Below are 18,438 nucleotides of genomic sequence, written 5' to 3' on the forward strand. Positions count from 1 at the left end.
CCAAGTAGTCAGTTAGAAAACAAAAGGGAGGATAAACACTGAAGATTCTCCAGCCAATTAATATCCTTAATCATGGCCACAGCAGCCCCCAAGCCCCCTTGCTGTGGGGCTCCCAGGTCCTCCCCTCAGATGACTGGCCGCCTTCCCTGCCTCTCCACTCTTCCGCATCTGCCTTGGCACTTTGGTTCTCCTGCTCCAAATGTGGGGAACCATGCAATGCACGGGCCACTCGGTTCACTGCCTCACTACCACTCTCTCCCAGCCAAGCTTCCTTCCAAATCCTGCTGAGCACTCAATCCTCCAGAACATCTTTGTAGTGCATCAGATATGAGATCTGGTTCTGGTTCCAGCTCTGGTCAAATCAAAGTTTTAGTTTCTCCATCTGTAAAATGAGGGTGGGGAACAGACCCAGATGATCTAAGTCTCTTATGTTTCCAAGATAGAGTAACTCATCAGATTCTGAACAAAGTTCAGCCAGACTAAGGCATCTGCCCCTCTTTCTTTCCTAGCTACTATTTACACATGGACCAAGATATAGCTCTGTCATGTTCAGATGTCCTGGCGTGTTATCTCTTCATGATGACCTTGTCTCAGGTATTGGTCTTCACTACTTCAGGAGACTCTTTAAAGAAAGAAATCACCTTGTGTCTACTTTGGAATGGCCTTCTCCCCTCCTACCAACCAGAGCCATATGCCTTTATTAATAATTAAAACAAAACAAAAACTTGTTTCTCCCACATGAAAAAAGATCAAAAAAGTCCGTCTTGGGTCCGTTTTCACTTGAGACAGAAAATTTCTATGTTTTAACTATTCAACCAAGGTGGGCAGAGAAATGCAGGCCAAAATTAACTCACAGAAGACTTTGTAGCCTTATGAGTCTTAAAACCCAAGAGAGGGGCTTCCCTGGTGGCACAATGGTTAAGAATCTGCCTGCCAATGCAGGGGACACGGGTTCGAGCCCTGGTCTGGGAAGATTCCACATGCTGCGGAGCAACTAAGCCCGTGAGGCACAACTACTGAGCCTGCGCATCTAGAGCCTGTGGTCCGCAACGAGAGAAGCCACGACAATGAGAAGCCCGCGCACTGCGATGAAGAGTAATCCCAGCTCGCCGCAACTAGAGAAAGCCTGTGCACAGAAACGAAAACCCAACACAGCCAAAAATAAATTAATTAATTAATTTTTTTAAAAAAACAAAAAAACCCAAGAGAGAAGGGAGGTCAGCTCCTAAGAGCCTGGGGGCCAAAGAAGTGGAGCGGGGAGTGCCTCTTGGTTTTGCTTTCCTCCACACTGCTGAGCTCTCCCCTGCTTCCCAGCAGAGAAGGCAATGCTGAGCAAACCCCATAGATGTGGATTTTCAGCTGGGCCTGCACCTCTCCAAGTTCCCAGCATGGCCTGAGAATGCAAACAACTGGCTGAGAAGAGACTGAAAGTCGATAATCTGGCCCCTTTCCTGTATTTCTAGATAGTGAGGGAAATGGGGAAAACTGTGTGTCTACATAGATACACACATCCTCTCCTCTCCCAGCAAGAGGCAGCCTCTCTCCTCCAAGCTGCCTCTCACAGCCCTTCTCTTTCTCCCTTGGATTCTAGTCATAATCCCTGACGGGTTGTGAGCCAAGACAGGCCAACACTTACCCATTTCTGTACTCCCAGCACAGAAACCTGCACTACTAGGTGTTTAGGAAACATACGTTGAATGAGTAACAGAAGGAAAATATAATGGCCTCTGAGATTCTTAAAGAGGCCAGAGTAGACAAATACCACGCTCTTCTCAAGTCCTGAGATACTATAAAAATCAAGACTGCTAGAGAGCTGGAAGTGTCCAATATCTTGATCTGGGCGGTGGTTACGTTTGTAAAAATTCACGAAGCTGTCTAGTTAAGATGTGTCTGCTTTACCATAAACAAGTTATACCTCAATAACTTGAAAAGAAAAAATCAGGAAGCACCAAAACTTGCTATTTATATGCCAATTCTTTCCTAGATCTCTTTATAGACTTCCTAGCCCTCCAGAGTCCTGTAAAATGGGCCAGAAGTAGGAATCATTCAGACCCCTTGCACAGGAGGATCCTGCGAGGCAGAGAAAGACAGCCTGGTTATACAGTGTCAGGAATGCAGCAACAAAAAGGCCCTGACGTTTGGATCCTCCAGGCAGCCCACAAAACCACCAACAGCCAGTTATAACTCAAAAGAAAACAACCCTCTAAAATAGTAGCTGTCTACTCCATCTCTCCTGTCAGCCGTCTTTCTTTCATGGCAACTTTAATTTTATTTTCAAAACCATCCTGGCAGGGCTGGGAACATGCCACCACAGCATTTGTTGAGAAGCAGTGAGGCACAACTCACTGGAATGAGGCGATAGGAGCTATAGGTTCCAGTCCCAGGTTGGCTTTCATGAGCTGTGTCACTTTTAATAGGTCACCAACCTATCTGGGCCTGGGATTTCCCTCTGTATACAGGACAGATGAGCTCTAAAGTTGTGTGATTTTCCAGAACTGTTTAGGAGACAGGAATGTAGTGTGAAAGTTAATAAAAGGGACAGAACTGTTTTAATGGGCACTAGTAGACACTTGAAGTTTTAAAGGCCTTAATTTAGAACCAGGTGGGTAATGTCTTACATATCCCTCAGAGACTTAGCCACTCATGGTGGTGCCAGATTTACACTAAGCACAGGAGGCCTTTGCAGAGAAGGTCATGGCTCTCCCTAAGACTACAACTACATCTACAACTGCCATCCTAAAGAGTAGATTTTTTTTTTTTTTTTTTTTTTTTTTTTTGCGGTACGCGGGCCTCTCACTGTTGTGGCCTCTCCCGTTGCAGAGCACAGGCTCCGGACGCGCAGGCTCAGCGGCCATGGCTCACGGTCCCAGCCGCTCTGCGGCATGTGGGATCTTCCCGAACCGGGGCACGAACCCGTGTCCCATGCATCGGCAGATGGACTCATAACCACTGCGCCACCAGGGAAGCCCCTAAAGAGTAGATTTAATTAAAATGACTCAAGTCAGGCCAGCCCTTAGTAGCTGGCTCCTTTCTCCACTCCCCTCACACAGGAGACAAATCCCCTGTGTCCCCAAAGGTGGGTCAGTGAGGAAGTCAAGTCCTACCACAAGGAAGCACCCCCAGTACGCTTAACTGGTCAGTGCTGAGTTTTTGTCCAGCGGGGCTTGAACCTGCTCAGCCCCAGCAGAAATCTGTGTCTCTGATTTGCCAAAAGGCTGGCAGTCTAGTCAGAGGCAGGCTACTGATCCAAATGAGGAGATGCCCTCCGGCATCTGTGCTGTTCGCCTGGATGGAGGTTCAGGGGAGCAGCTAAAAACCATTATTCAGCTCCAGCCTCTGAGCCAGGGAATCAAAATGGAAGATGTCCAGCACCTTCTACAAAATAGTCTGTGGCTTCCCCGACTTTTACAATGAGCAGCGATGTACCCAAAGTGTTAACAGACAAAATGAACGCTGAGCTACTCCATCTTTTTACACAGCAAAACTGCTTGGAGCAACACCTGGTTCTCTGGCGGATCACTGTAATATGGTACTTGTTGACTCAGAGAATGTTAGAGCAGGAAGGAATCTTAGCATTCTTTTAATCTGTCCTTCTCGTTTTATTGTTGAGAAAACAAATGCCCAGAGCTGGGCAGGCACTTGCCCAAAGATACCAGTGGACAGAGTCAGAACTAGGACCAGGCTGCTGCTGTAAGTCCTAGGGCTCTGTTCAACCAACATGCATGCAGGGAGCACCCAGGGAACAGGCAAGATTAACAGGAGGCCAGGACCTCAGGAAACAGGGAGGAAAAAGGAGTTAGTTCTCAGATTCTTGTGACTAGGATAGGAGAGTCCAGGCTAAACCTGAAACGTATGGCCTCAGAAACAAGAGGTCCTTGTCATCAGCAAAGAGAGTAACTAGTTCTCTCTTGGCTCAAAGATAAACAAAGGAAAGATTAAATAACCACAAAAATCACAACTAATTGAGTGAGCCAGCCAGGCAGCTGAGGGTGAAATGCCCAGTATGAGGCAGCAAAGGACCTTATGAGGCTGGGTCAAGCTGGTTTAGGTAGGAAATATTTGCCTGCTTACCTTTGGCATGTAATCTGAGATACTCTCAGAGTGGAAAAAAGTTGCTATTCTGCCTCTACCCAGCTGTCCAGGATGTGCTGGCCTTCGGAAAAAGCAGAAGGGGAACCAGGAAGAAGTAATGAGAAAAAGGGTGGTGAGCCATGTGTCTTCCCTTATAAGGGAACAGCCCCTAAACCTACCTCATTCCTTCAAGTAATAATGGGTAGAAAGCCTACCAATGGGAAACCTCACCGGGTGCTGCAGAAAGATGGCTGCTGGTCCCCAGCACACTGCTCTCTAGACAGAATGTGTCTCTCTGGTATGTGCCTCACTAAATTCAGCATAACACAGATTCCTCAGCTTGGCATCCAATGCCTCCTCAGGGAGGCCACAGCTTACCTTTCCAACTCTTCTCCGCCTGAGCCACCACTGCCCCGCTCCCACACCCCATAATGCTCCCACCCCTCCCATATATACACAGTATATGCTAATCTCAGTACCTTGGCTCCCACAATCGCCTCTGCCTGGAATGACCTTGACCCCCTCCTCTGTCCCAAATCCCATTCATCTGTGCCCCATTCAGCTGTGTCCTATAAAGTCCCTTCACATGGAGTCTTTCACAGCAGGCACTCAAAATGTTGGCTACACTGGGTGGGACTTAATCTAACAACCCTTTTCCTTTTCCACCACCATCGGACAGAAACAAAGAGCTCCATCCTGGGATGCCAACTAGAGTCCCAGCTCCTAAACCTGAGAGTAGCTGGCTCTCCTTCAGGGACTATTTGTGTGGCCTTGCCTCTCTGCCTCTTATCTCTGAAATAAGAGTAATAGTTCTTGTCAGAAGAGAAGCTGAGTGCCTTGAGATGAGAGGCTTTGGAAACACAGATTCTCAAGTTCAAGGCCATTATTTTAAACTCCCCTTAGACCCATGCACCATTTACCAACTAATGCTAGGAACTTAAAGCTTGTTTCCAGCCAAATGCCTCTTCTTGTATCACAAATGCCCCAGTGTACAGCTGTTCAGAGAGCTACAGCGAGGACTCTGAGTAGCCTGTTGGCTTTTTATTTCCACAGAGTGTGGAGACTTCCATCTCAAGTGTGGCAACAGTTCATGGTTTCAAGAAAAGCCTGGAGTTTTAGGCCTGTTGTTCTCTCAAATCTCATGGTATAATTCATCAACTGGTTCCCAGTCTATGATTGTGAGTCCATGGGGTTCACAGTTATCACTCCACTGCTCTGTGAATACGCCAACCCAGCACCGCCTGCACTAAATGATGAATATATTGCATAATAACAAAAACAACTGCCACTTGACCATGTACTACTGTTCATGTCAGACACGGTCCTAGGACAAAGACACAAAATAGTGGGTATTCAGTAAATACTGGTTGAACGGAATAATGTACCTCTCAATTAATGGGTATTAAAAGTGCAACTATTACCACATGATTGTACCAAATATTTTTTGGATCTAGATAAGGGTCCTCCAACCTGAGAAGACTGAGGGCCTCTGGGATGATGAAAGAAGTCTTGGGTGGGAAGGATTCAGGCCTGGACACTATTACTAGTTACACTCCCAGAAAGCAGAGCCAGGATGCCCTGAGCTATCTCTAGACCTTGGTTTCCTCAGCAGAACAACAAAAAGGTAGGATTAAAAGCACTCTAACAGGAAATGCAAATGAAACTACAATGAGGCACTACCTCACACTCCTCAGAATGACCATCATTAAAAAAACCTACAAATAACAAATGCTGGAGAGGGTGTGGAGAAAAGGGAACGCTCCTACACCGTTGGTGGGAATGTAAATCAGTGCATCCACGATGGAGAACAGTATGGAGGCTCCTCAAAAAACTAAAAATAGAGTTACCATATAATTCAGCAATCCCACTCCTGGGCATATATTAAAACTATAATTCAAAAAGATACAATATACAGACTACTATATATAAAATAGATAACTAATAAGGACCTACTGTATAGCACAGGGAACTCTACTCAATACTCTGTAATGGCCTATATGGGAAAAGAATCTAAAAAAGAGTGGATAAAAAAATAAAAATAAAAGAGTGGATATATGTATGTGTATAACTGATTCACTTTGCTATACACCTGAAACTAACACAACATTGTAAATCAACTATATTTCAATAAAAATTAAGAAAAAAAAAAAGAGACACACACACCCCTATGTTCACAGAGGCATTATTTACAATAGGCAAGACATGGAAACAACCTAAATGTCCATTGACAGATAAATGGATAAAGAACATGTGAGATACACACACACACACACACACACACACACACACACACACACAATGGAATACTACTCAGCCATAAAAAAAGAATGAAATAATGCCATTTGCAGCAACATGGATAGACTGAGAGATTATCAGGTCAGGGATTAGCAGATGCAAACTATTATACAGAGAATGGAAAAACAACAAGGTCCTACTGTATAGCACAGGGAACTACAGTCAATATCCTGTGATAAACCATAATGGAAAAGAATATGAAAAAGAATGTGTGTGTGTATATATATATATATATATATATATATATATGCATATATATATATATATGAGTCACTTTGCTGTACAGCAGAAATTAACACAACATTGTAAATCAACTATACTACAATAAAATAAATTAAAAAACAAAAATAAAAAAAGCACTCTAACAGGTCCTCCCAGCTCTGCTCTTTAAGATCCCTTACCCTTAGGCCAGCCTCTGAAGCTCTACAGCTGTACCTGTGTGGCTTCACCAACCCTAGAATAGTGGTCCTCAACCCTAGGAGCTTTTGGCCCCCAGGGGACATTTAGCAGTATTTGGAGACATTTTTGGTTATCACAACTGGGAGATCGGGGGTGCTATGGACATCTAGTGAGTAGAGGCCAAGGGTGCTGCTAACCATCCTGCAATGCACAGGACAGCTCCCCACCACAAAGAATTATCCAACCCAAAATGTCAACAGTACCGAGGTTGAGAAACACTGCTCTAGAGACCACTGAGAAAAGGAACTTACTGCTGTAAAAGAAAGGCTGGGGAATGCACAATGCCGATGTTGTAGCAGACTGTGAATGAATGAACACAGTGAATAAGGGCTCTCAAACCATTCCAGACACGTAAGAACAGTCTCCTCTCCATCTTCTCTCTGGCACTAGTCCCACTGTGTATAAGATGATTCAGTCACTCTAAGAACCTAAAACCTTATCCTCCTCCACTGACCCATAGCCATTACTGACACACGGCCTTTTGAGATTGAGCATAAATAAGAGGGAGCCAGAATGGTGCACGATGTGGCAGGAAAGCACTAGACTTGGAGCCTAATGAAGGCTAGCCTTGGCTCGGGCCCTAGGGAAACCACTTAATTGCTTTGAGCCTTAGGTTCCTCCTCGGCAAAGTGGGTTAAAATCACTTTGCCCCATCTGTCTTTTAAAGCTTCTCTGAGTTTCAAAATAAGATCATGGATGTGAAAGTGTTTTGGAAGCCACAGAACCCAGCACAAATGTGAAGTACTCTCCTGCAGAATAACAGGTGCTCATACTCTGGAGGGAATATTGTAGAAATTAATTTCCAATAACAAGATTTTGTCCACTGGTTAGTTATAAGCATTCCAGGTTATGGAGTCCTGGCCCTATGGAACACCAAAGATACTAGAGCCCACCATGATGCAGCCCACCTCAGGTTGCCCAAGGTTCCTGGGTCAGCCCAGTGACTCAAGTAATCTGAACCTCAGCTTTCTCATCTCTAAAATGGGGGAGGGGGGGAATAACACCACTTAATACATGAGGTTGTTGAAAAGATCAAACGTGATCAAGTTTGTAAAGTGCATGGCATTTCCCAAAGATGGGGTGGAATATTTTCATTTTCTGAAGACTTTTGTCCTGAAAAAAATTTTTTTGCTTCAAAATACTTTTTTAGAATGATGAAAATAACTTAAGAAAAGGTGTTTTCTACAATGCTATTTGTCCTTTACACCTCCAAAATTACCTCTAAAATCTAAGCATAAGAAGGGTTGTCAGGAGCTTTCCTGGTGGTCCAGTGGTTAGGACTCCGCGCTTCCACTGCAGGGGCACGTGTTCGATCTCTGGTTGGGAACTAAGATCCCGAATGCCTCGTGATGAGGCCAGAAAAAAAAAAAAGAAGGGTGGTCAGCAGTCGCCAGCCCTTCGGCCCTGCCTCCTAAGAGCAACAAGCTGAATGCCAGGCTGATACCAGCTCCCTCCTTGGCTATGGTCACAGAGGGCTATCAGCACCCACTACAACTCAACACCCAAATCTAAGCAATCTGCAACCACTTACTGCCCTTGTGCAAGATTCTAAAAAGGAGAAAATGCTCTGGAGAGGTGAAAGCAACTGATCCAGCTGATGGAAAATTAAGAAACTAGTCTAATGAATTCTGGGGACACAAAGCTGATCAAACTCCTCACCCAAATGGGGAGCCTTTCAGGTGCCCTCATCTGAGTAGCAACTCCTCTTCAAACCTCTGCAGAGAACAGCAACTGGGCTACACACGTGCACAAGTCTTGTGTTTGCTTTTACAACTATCAGGTCTTATACATATTACAAGTCTTACACAGATTACAAACAAAGAACTTACAGTTCCTGCTTTAGCAGACAGTAAAGAACCCACTCCTCAGGCTTATTAGTTCCTACTTCCTTTTGTAGGAAGTAAGACAACTGTAAAGCAAATTTGTAATAATAATCAGAATAAGCTGCACTTTAAATTTAATATTCTAAAGCTATTTTATGACTAAACTAAGTTAAACATTTATCCATTCTTATGTGCCCACCAAAGGGGCTTCTGATTCAAATAAAGTACTTTTTAAAAGTACTGCATATATCCCCATGTTCCTGGTTTTCCTTTCTCAAAACTCCTCCTATTAATTCAAAGTTTCAAGCACTCACACATTTTGAGTTCCCTACTGCTTTAACACTCTACTACTCTCCAAAATAACTATTTAACAAAACACAGATTCAAGTAACACACACAGAGCTGTTTTGACTCCCTCCACTGCATATCCTATTCTCTGAAGTCTGAATATGCTTCTAGAACAAATCATACTGTACCTTGATTGTATCTGTTTACTTGTCTGTCACTCTAGCTAGATTATGAGCACCTCAGAGGCAATGACCTGTCTCCACCTGCATGTCCCCAGTAAACTAGGACAGTATCTGGCACACAGCTCAAGTTAATATATATTTATCAAATGGGTGCATGAAGGAAGTCAAAGTTCCTAGCAACCCTCTTTTAAAATGGACCATCTGAAATGAAAAATGAAATGCAAATGTCTATTGGGATCTCAACGTCAGAGTCCCGAAACAGTGTACAATATCCAAATTCGTTTCAAAACCCCTTCCCTCAAATACACTCTACTCTTTACTCAACACAGCTAGAAGAGAGTAAAAGTTCTTCTGCAACTTCCAGTTATAACTCTAGAGCTGAGGTGGTGCCTGTACCAAACATGAAGTGCTCGCACCCAAACCCCACCTCCCCCCACCCTGTCGCTGCCGACCCCTTTAAGGTCACATTGTCATCCCCGTCCCTAAACTGGGGCAAATCTCCCCAACTCAAATCTCCACCAAGCTACATTTAGGGTGTTCTTGCGGTTGGCACTAATGGCCAATTTTGGACTTTAATTACTGCTGTCCGAGGTTTATCCCCCCACCAGGAGTTGGGCCTCCAGGAAGCAGGACTACAAGGCAGGGCCTCACACTTCAGCAGGAAACCCTGACTGGGTGGATGTCTGAACTCCTGCTTTGGGACTCACAGAGCCTCATGGCTCTGAGCAAACTCAACTGCCCTGATTGTTCAACAGGAGAAAACTTTCCTCAGCAGGTTGTGCTGTGCCTCAAGCTGCAGGCCAAGCGTCCTAAGCAACCTGGTGCTTGATGCTGGGGTGTTTTGTTTTGTTTTGTTTTTTGATTTGTTTGGCTGGTTTTGAGGGTGAAAAGGAGACGACAGAGCTCTTTGCTGGGTTTTAACCCAATTAGGAATCCTGCTCAAAAATTCACTATCACCTTAAAATCCAGAAAAATGTCATTTTACAGAATCAAATACGGCAAGTTTGATGATGAAATTTCCTGTTTCACCATCCCACCTCACTCCCTCTGCCCTAGCTGAGAAACTCCTTGCATTTTCTAGCTTTACTTTATCCATAAAGAAACACTCCTGAAAGAAACACTTTACCCAGGATGGTTCTAAGACTCCAGTCAGAAAATGTAGGGGCTGTTTAGTCATGATAACTTTTTTCTGTGAGGGAGCCACACATCTGTCCAACAGTAGGATCCATTGCGCCAGGCTGTGTCCTTTTCACTGCCTGGAAATCCACATGGCATCTCAGATGGCTCCTAACACAGAACAGGCACTCAGAGAACATCTGTTCCTCCTGATGCAGAAAACTAGTGGATCAGAACAGTATCAATGCCGTATAAACAGAACAGGAAACAGTCACAAAGCCACTGGGTGAAAATTCTTTCTTCACCACCCCACCAGGCAGTGGTGCTCCCTGAGGATGGGAACTACCTCTAACTTATCACCAGAGTTGTTGGTACCTGACAACCAGTGGGTCCTTATGACCGACAGCTTTACTGAATGCATGTCAATTATCTAGATGGCTGGCTCCTTTCATGAAGAAGGCTGCTACCCCATCAGCAGGACACGTGCTCACGTTCTTTTCCTTTTCCTTTTTTTTTAAATATTTATTTATTTATCTGGTTGCATCAGGTCTTAGTTGTGGCAGGCGGACTCCTTAGTTGCGGCTCGCTGGCTCCTTAGTTGCAGCACGTGGGCTCCTTAGTAGCGGCATGCGAACTCTTAGTTGCAGCATGCACACTCTTAGTTGCAGCATGCATGTGGAATCTAGTTCCCTGACCAGGGATCGAACCCGGGCCCCCTGCATTGGGAGCATGGAGTCTTAACCACTGCACCACCAGGGAAGTCCCTCAAGTTCTTTTTCAAGGGAAGGAAGGCAGACTTCCACTGAATTCTCCAACCATTCTGTGGCCTCATCAGATTACTGAAGGTATTTGGGAATAGGCTGAGCTGGAAAAGAGTTCAATCTTTGAGCCGCAAAATGAGTGAGCAAATTAGCCAGGCAGACAGCATCCCTGAGTGTCCAGGAAAGAAAGAATACTGGCATGGACATATGAAAAATGCCCAACATTCTCATGTAGCCCCTACAATAACTATAGAGAGGTGTCTCTTTAATGTGCATACAAACCACCTAGAGATCTCATAAAAATGCAGGTTCTGCTTCAGTAAGTCTGGGTGGGGCTTGAGAGTCTGCACTTCTAACAGTTTCACAATGTTCCCACAGACCACACTTTGAGTAGCAAAGTTTTGTTGTTATTGCTGTTGGTTTTAACTTTTTAAAATTGAAGTATAGTTAATTTATAATGCTGTGCTGCTTTTTGTTCTTTTAATTGAAGTATAATTGACCTACAACACTATATTAGCTGCAGGTGCATATACAGTGATTCAATATTTCTATATGTTACAAAATGCTCACCATGATAAGCCTAGTTATCATCTGTCACTACACAAAGTTATTACAATATTACTGACTATATTCCCCATGCGGTACATTTCCACTGACTCATTTATTTTTATAACTAAAAGTTTGTACCTCTTAATCTCCCTCACCTATTTCACTCATGCCTCCCACACCCCTGCCCTCTGGCAACCACCTGTTTGTTCTCTGTATGAGTAGCAAAGTTGTATAGTAAATAGTGTATCCTGTTTTTGCAGCTGAAGAAGCTGATGCTCAGAGACAGGAGGAGACTTCCACTAGCAAGCAGAGGCAGAATGTGAACTCAGGTCTTCTGATCCCAAACCCAGAGACTTTTCTACCATACCATTCCACTAATCTTTTCAGCTAAACATCCAGGACCATGAAGATGTGTAGCTTTCCCGCATCCCTCAAATAAGCCCTCCCGCCAGCTTTGCCATGTAAGGAAGAGGGAGGAGGGAAAACTAGAAATAGAAGCTATGGGAGAATCAAGCCAGCCAGATGTTCTTGTTAAGAACGTAAATCATTCAATCCTTCAGCTAAGACTCCTTAAGAAGGACCAAAGAAACTTTAGGTACTCCTAGATGCTCATTCCTTCACTAATGAAAGGCCACAGGGAAGTGTAACTGTTTAAAAAAAAAAAACAAAAAAAACAACTGTGTCAGTGATATGGGAATTATCAGGGCCATACAGCACACAGAACCAAATTAATTCCTAACAAACGGCTAGTCCTGTGTGTGCTGGGCTGTGCTGCTCAGACTTCAGCCGGCATATTCAGAGCGGTCAGCTTTGCCCACTCCACACCTTAAGAGCAAAACTGATGAACAGGAGCCCACCCAGAGGAGGGTAACAAGGAAAGAACAGAAACACCAGGCAAGGAACCATCAATGGAACACAGAAGACCTGTTGAGACGTAAGCCCCATTTTCCTTGATCTGTCTTCCCAAAGGGGGATTAGACCTGTTCTCTGTGGCCCCAAGAGGCAGAATTAGCAACCTGTTTTCCCAGTGAAGAAAACAGTTCACCACTGTCTAGTGTCAGAGCTGGGATCTGCCCGTAAACCTTCTAACTCCAGATCCCACATTCTTTCCTCCAGCCCAAACTGCTTCCCTACAGAGGTACCACCCCAACCTGTACCAGAGGTAGGCACTACAGGAAGACAGATCTCAGTTCCAAATAAGAAAGGTGATTTCAAAGTCAGAGCTGTCCAAGGACAGACTATGCTGTAGCGTGGGAGGATAGAGCACCTAATACAAATCCTATCAGCAGAGAGGTTCAATCAGAGGTTAATAACTTGGCAGGAATACTGCAAAGGGAATTTGGGCACTGGATGGGTGACTGGGTGAGATGAACCTGCCACCCCTCAGAGATGAATTAATCTCTTCCTGCTGTATTTTCCTCTAACCCTTCATTTGTACATAGTTTGCCTTTCATCAGTTACTTGTACACGTGTGTGTCATCTTCACTGAACTGTAAACCCTTGTAGTGTCTTATCCATCTTTATATCCCTTATTGTGCCTGAGACTATACCTGGGAAACCAAGGAAACATTTGCGTGCCTTCCCTGTGCCGGGCACTCTGGTACGCATTCTGTACATATCACCTTATTCCGTATCCTCACAAGAACCCTAAGAAGTATTGTTATTACTCCCTTTTTATAGATGGGGAAACAGTCTCAGAGGATAACTGCCAAGGTATTGCTGGTGAGTGGTGAAGCTGGCACTCAAACTGGGAATCTTCTGCTTACACCATCATGCTGCCTTCCTCCTAGAAGGAACTAAACAAACGTCTAGCTGACTTAAGCCAAACACCTTAAAAACAGGCCAGTACTATATCCAGCTAGGTCTGTTGTTGTTTTCTGTTGCTATGCTCAAATTTTCCTTCTAATTATAACCATCCATTCTCAAAGTGACCAATATAAAGTTGTTGTTTTTGGATATCCTCTCTCTCACTTTTTCAAAGACAGTGGCAGAGCAAGAGGACCAAGTTTTCACAAACCTTGCCTACCCAAAGGAATCCCTCAAGGCCCCAAGAACTCCTCCCAGTAGGTCCTAGCTCCATCTCAGGGCTCTGGACCACTGTAAACAAATCAGGTCCTGGATTTCTGCCCCAGAGGTATATGGCTCACACACATCTTCACAGGCTCTTCTCCAGAACCTCGCTCTCCACACTCAAACCCAACTCAGGGCAACTCAGAACTTCCCTCAGCAAAACAGTCTAGCTCAAAGGTCCTCAGAATTAGCTAAACTTCCAAACAAAATCTATCCTGAATTTCAAATCACATTAGAAACCTGCTGGCAGGCACTTAAAAATATTTAATCTTTCTGCCAAATGGGGCAAAAAAAGATTTTGTGATTTGAATCAGAGGCGCCAGCATGTTTGGACAGCCAACGCATAGGCTTCTCTGACACTCCATCTGTCTTCAGAAGTAAATCAAAGCCAATCTGGCCAACCACCTCTTTAAACAAGAAACTTAAGCATCACCAAGGGAAATCCTCATTGCTCAGTTCCCTGGGTGGGTTTCGGGTTTTCCATCCCTGGGCCTCTGGGATAGGAGATCCTGCTGTCACATGTACCATTAAGATGCTGTGCTTTGCAACCTGACACCTTGATTGCAGAGAACCAAAAAGCCACATTCACTATAAATTTAACTTATTAAGATGTCTTCCCATGTGTTAACATTTTAGAGCAACTTTATTAAACATCAGAGAGCCACCCCAGCTCCAGCAATAAGCAGGACTTAATGAAGATATATTTCCCATCAGCGTCTGGCCTCTCTGCATCCATCAGACATTTTCAACTGAACCTAAATTAACCTGTAAATGAACTGATTTGCATCCATAAACCCAACAGAAATATACCAGTGTAGGGTGAGATATCCAATCTCCATTTCCCAATCTCACATAATTCTCTTGTTAAACTAAAATATGATCCTTTCTACAACCTGGTTTCATCTTTATTAAAATGGGAAAACAGGGAAATCTGAACCACCTAGGGTAGAAATTTCATAACTAGTTACAATGCCTTAAGAAGAAAATAATCTTTGATATATGATCATCTTAAGGAGAACACCAACGGGGCACTGTTTGGAAAGGTACCAAAAAAGACCTAAGCTGGGGAGATTTTCATCAGTTCACCTATACTGCAATCCTGGTTCCCATCTAGTTCTCAGTGAAAGAACTTTTCCACTTGACCAAAGAGGTTTGATCTACAATAACTTTATCAGAAAAGGAAAAAAGTATACTTAATATCCACAATGTGCCACACTCTTTCATATATTGAATATTATCTTAGTTAATCCTCACCACAGTCATGTGAGATGAATATTATTTCCACTTGATAGTAAAGGAAAAATGACAATATTTAAGTGCCTTGGATGGCAGGGCCTGTGTCTGGTTTCTCTATATTCCCAGCAGTAAGTTCCCGGCACTGAGCATGGGACCTAGGACACAGTTTAAGAGCCTGCCACATGCTTAAGAATGAATACATCACTAAAGGAAACAAAAAGAAATTTGGGAAAAATATGCAATCCAAATTTTGCTCTAGGCCCCTAACTGAAACCACTGCCTGGGACACACCTGCCTGATGCAAATAATCTACTTGAGAAGCAGAGGTTTGTTTCAAAGGACAATTTATCATCTTTCCAACATCTACGTCACAAAAATAGATCCACATTTGGCTACACACTTCACAGGGCAGGACCTAGTCCTGTCTCACTTCTTTTTCCCCCCGACTCAGCACCACACCTTGCACAGGTGGGTGTTTAATGATCTGAGTGATGACAACGGTCATGATGATGCCTTCAGCCATCATGGGAGTAAACAAAACACAAGATGCCCACAGCCACCAGAAGAACTGGTCTCTGAGTCAAGTTACATCCTCTCTCCAGCCTCATTTTCCTCTCCGGACAATGTGAATAACAGAACATACCCCCAAGACTGTCTGCAATCATTTAATAAATAGTTAGTGAGCATTAGCTACATGGCAGTACTGTGCTAGGTAAAGGGGACACGGCAATGAACATGACTATCACATCCTGCCCCATGGAGCGCAAAGTCTCGGTGGATATCATGAGACTCATAAGAAAAAAGGAGTTTTACAAACTTCAAAGGACTCACAATTATGAAGAATTGCTCCTCCTCTGTGTTTCTGAATTGGTTAATGGCATCACCATCCACCCATTGTCCAAGCTGTAAACTTGGGAATTGTCTTCAACTCCTCTCTCTCCTTCACCTTGCCCACAGTTCTGACCAATCACCAACCTTCTTCTGATTCTCCTTCCGAAAAGTCTCTGATACGTATTACTTCTCATCTAGTTTTCCATGCTTCTACTCTAGGCCCTTTGTTCCCACCTGAAGAGTCTCCTTGTAATAATGATAATGGCAACCATTTATTGAACACTTACCATATGGCAGGCATTCTACTAAGAGCTTTGCATGCATAACATAATTTAATCTAATAAGGTAGATACTAGTACCCCTATTTACAGAGGAGGAATCTGAGGTACAGAGTAACCTGCCCAAGACACACAGCTAGTGACAAAGCTACAGCTCAAGTGCATTGTCCATGAGATTCTACCCATATCCCTTACTGGATTCCTGCCTCCAGTCCCTTCTTGGTCAGTGGACACTCCTTCCTTTATTGCTACTGCTGCAGTGCTCTTTCAGAAATCCAAGCTGGTCTGTCTCTTCTGCTTTAAGACAGCCAGTGCTCCTCGCCATCTCCAGGTCAAAGTCTAAAGGCTACAGGTCACTCCCCAGTGTGAACCATCTGCTGTCCTGCCCCACCAACTCCCACCAGGAGATGCTCTCACTCAGGGCTCCCCAAACTCCTTGCTGACCCACTTCACATCTTCCTCCTCAGCCAAGCTGCCTTTGCCCTTTCCCCTCCAGACAAGAATATTCTCCTCTGCAGCCTGAGCCCCATGTACACACTGATGTTTCAGCACTGACTGGTATGTTTCCTTCCCTCTCTTCCTCCTCCCTCCTCCTCCTTCCCCTCCTCGTCTTTCCTCTCTCTCTCACACAAACTCAAAAAAACAAACAAAACAAAACAAACATAAAAACCCACCATACACACACTTCCAATCCTGAGTTCCTGGAGGGCAGACACAGTGTATTTTCATCTCTGATCCTCCAAGTCCCAGCACAGTTCAAGTCAATAAGTAACTAAATGAATGGTATGTTGTGGTGTTAACACCTCTGAGCACTATCCCTACAAGCAAATAAGTGTCCCCAGAGGACACTAAAAAGAAGGGCAGTAGCTCCTGTCCTCTCAAGCAAACTCAAGAAGACAGACTGCCTTCCAAAAAGTTATTACAACTAGCTGAGATTGGTCCTCCACAGTCTGCTGGCAGCCTCTCTCCAAGCCTCTTGAAAGCCAATTCAATCACCTCTAAAACGGTAGAAACAAAACTGCTCCAGACCAAAAGACTACAGAAGAATTGCTCTCTCAGTTTGGAGATGATGTAAACTGATGCCCTCCTCCACCCGGCAATGGGCAAAGCATTCCCCAAATGCAGCCTGGTCAAAACACTGACTCTAAATTACCTCTGTGAACAACAGAGGATCCTGACTGAGGGAGAGTCATCAAAGAAAAATGCCAGAGACAGCAAAATCTAACCCTGCTCTCCATCTCCAGAGCTACAACTGGACTCCAGGCCACAAATGCACGGCTGCCTCTGTCCTCACTGGTCTCCCAGCTCCCATTCTCACCCCCCACAGGTCTACTTTCCAAAGAGAGGCCAGATGGTGTTTTTTAAAACTACGTGAATGATAAGGACACGCATAACACCCTCCAACAGCTTTCCATCCACTTGGAATAAAATCTAAACTCTTTACCAGGAAGTTCAAACTCCACCCCACACCCACTTATTTTATACCACTCTCCTCTTCAATCACTACATTCCAGAAACACAGGTCTTCTGTTTCTTAAAAGAGGCCAACCTCCGGGTGTTTTTCTATGCTGCCTGCTTGCCTGGAAGGCTTCTCCCCTAGATTTCTACAGAGCTGGTAAGTTCTCAAGGTTCACTTCAAACTTGACCTTTTCAAAGAGGACTTCCCAGACCACCCTATCTAAAGTGACACCCCCTGCCACCCCATCACTCCCCATCCAATTTTTTTAGCACTTTTCAACACTAGACACTAGACACTATTTTCATTTAGTGTCTAGACATTTCAACACTAGACAAAATTTTCATTTATTTCCTTGTCTTCTCCCTCATTAGGGTGGAAGCTGTATTTTGTTCACCCTGTGAATACAGTGCATGCAGTAAGCCCCCAAAAAGAATGTCCAGAGTATCCACTGACTATCAGCAAAGGAGAATCCTCAGAATGGGTTATTTTGTTCTTCTGTTAAAATGAAGAAAACATCTATTTAACCCCTACTGTATACTGGGCACTGTAAATCCTTATCTTCCTTTCAGAGGTAAATTCACTAGCTCAAGGTCACACAGCTAGTGACTTGCAGACTTCTGAGTTAAATACTTGTTTGTAAAGCTCCTAAACCCCTCTCACCTTTCCTCCTTCTCGGGTGGGGGGGGTTGTTACGCTATGGCTCACTCTCATATTGCCATAACAACGAGAAAAATCAAATATTCCTAAACTGCTTTACAGTTACTAAAGCGTTTTCACATTCACCTCACTTAAGAAGAATACAAAGCACTTGCCCAGAAAGCCATACAACAGTAAGTAAAGTGCCTCAGAGTTCAATATCCCTGCCCTGAACCACAGTGGGGACTCGGGGAGGAGTCGGGGCCAAAGGAGGAATGGAATCCTTATTTCTGGTACATACAGACTGGGAAGCTGTGAGTCACCAGGTGAAGGTTTGGCTACGTGAAACTCTGATAAGGCAACAAGAAGTGAATCACAGGGCTG

The 18,438-nt window shown here is 44.2% G+C and overlaps 2 protein-coding genes across 2 annotated transcripts in view; one reads left to right on the plus strand and one right to left on the minus strand.

The window, feature by feature from the left end:
* PXMP4 (peroxisomal membrane protein 4) overlaps positions 1-18,438 on the plus strand; it is a 772,061-nt gene that overhangs the window by 661,962 nt on the left and 91,661 nt on the right. The window lies entirely within an intron of this gene.
* The window catches only part of CHMP4B (charged multivesicular body protein 4B), a 46,953-nt gene that overhangs the window by 27,507 nt on the left and 1,008 nt on the right, over positions 1-18,438 (minus strand). The gene's annotated exons all lie outside the window — the stretch shown is intronic.

The sequence above is a fragment of the Orcinus orca genome, chromosome 16, assembly GCF_937001465.1.
Source record: "Orcinus orca chromosome 16, mOrcOrc1.1, whole genome shotgun sequence".
Taxonomy (NCBI): domain Eukaryota; kingdom Metazoa; phylum Chordata; class Mammalia; order Artiodactyla; family Delphinidae; genus Orcinus; species Orcinus orca.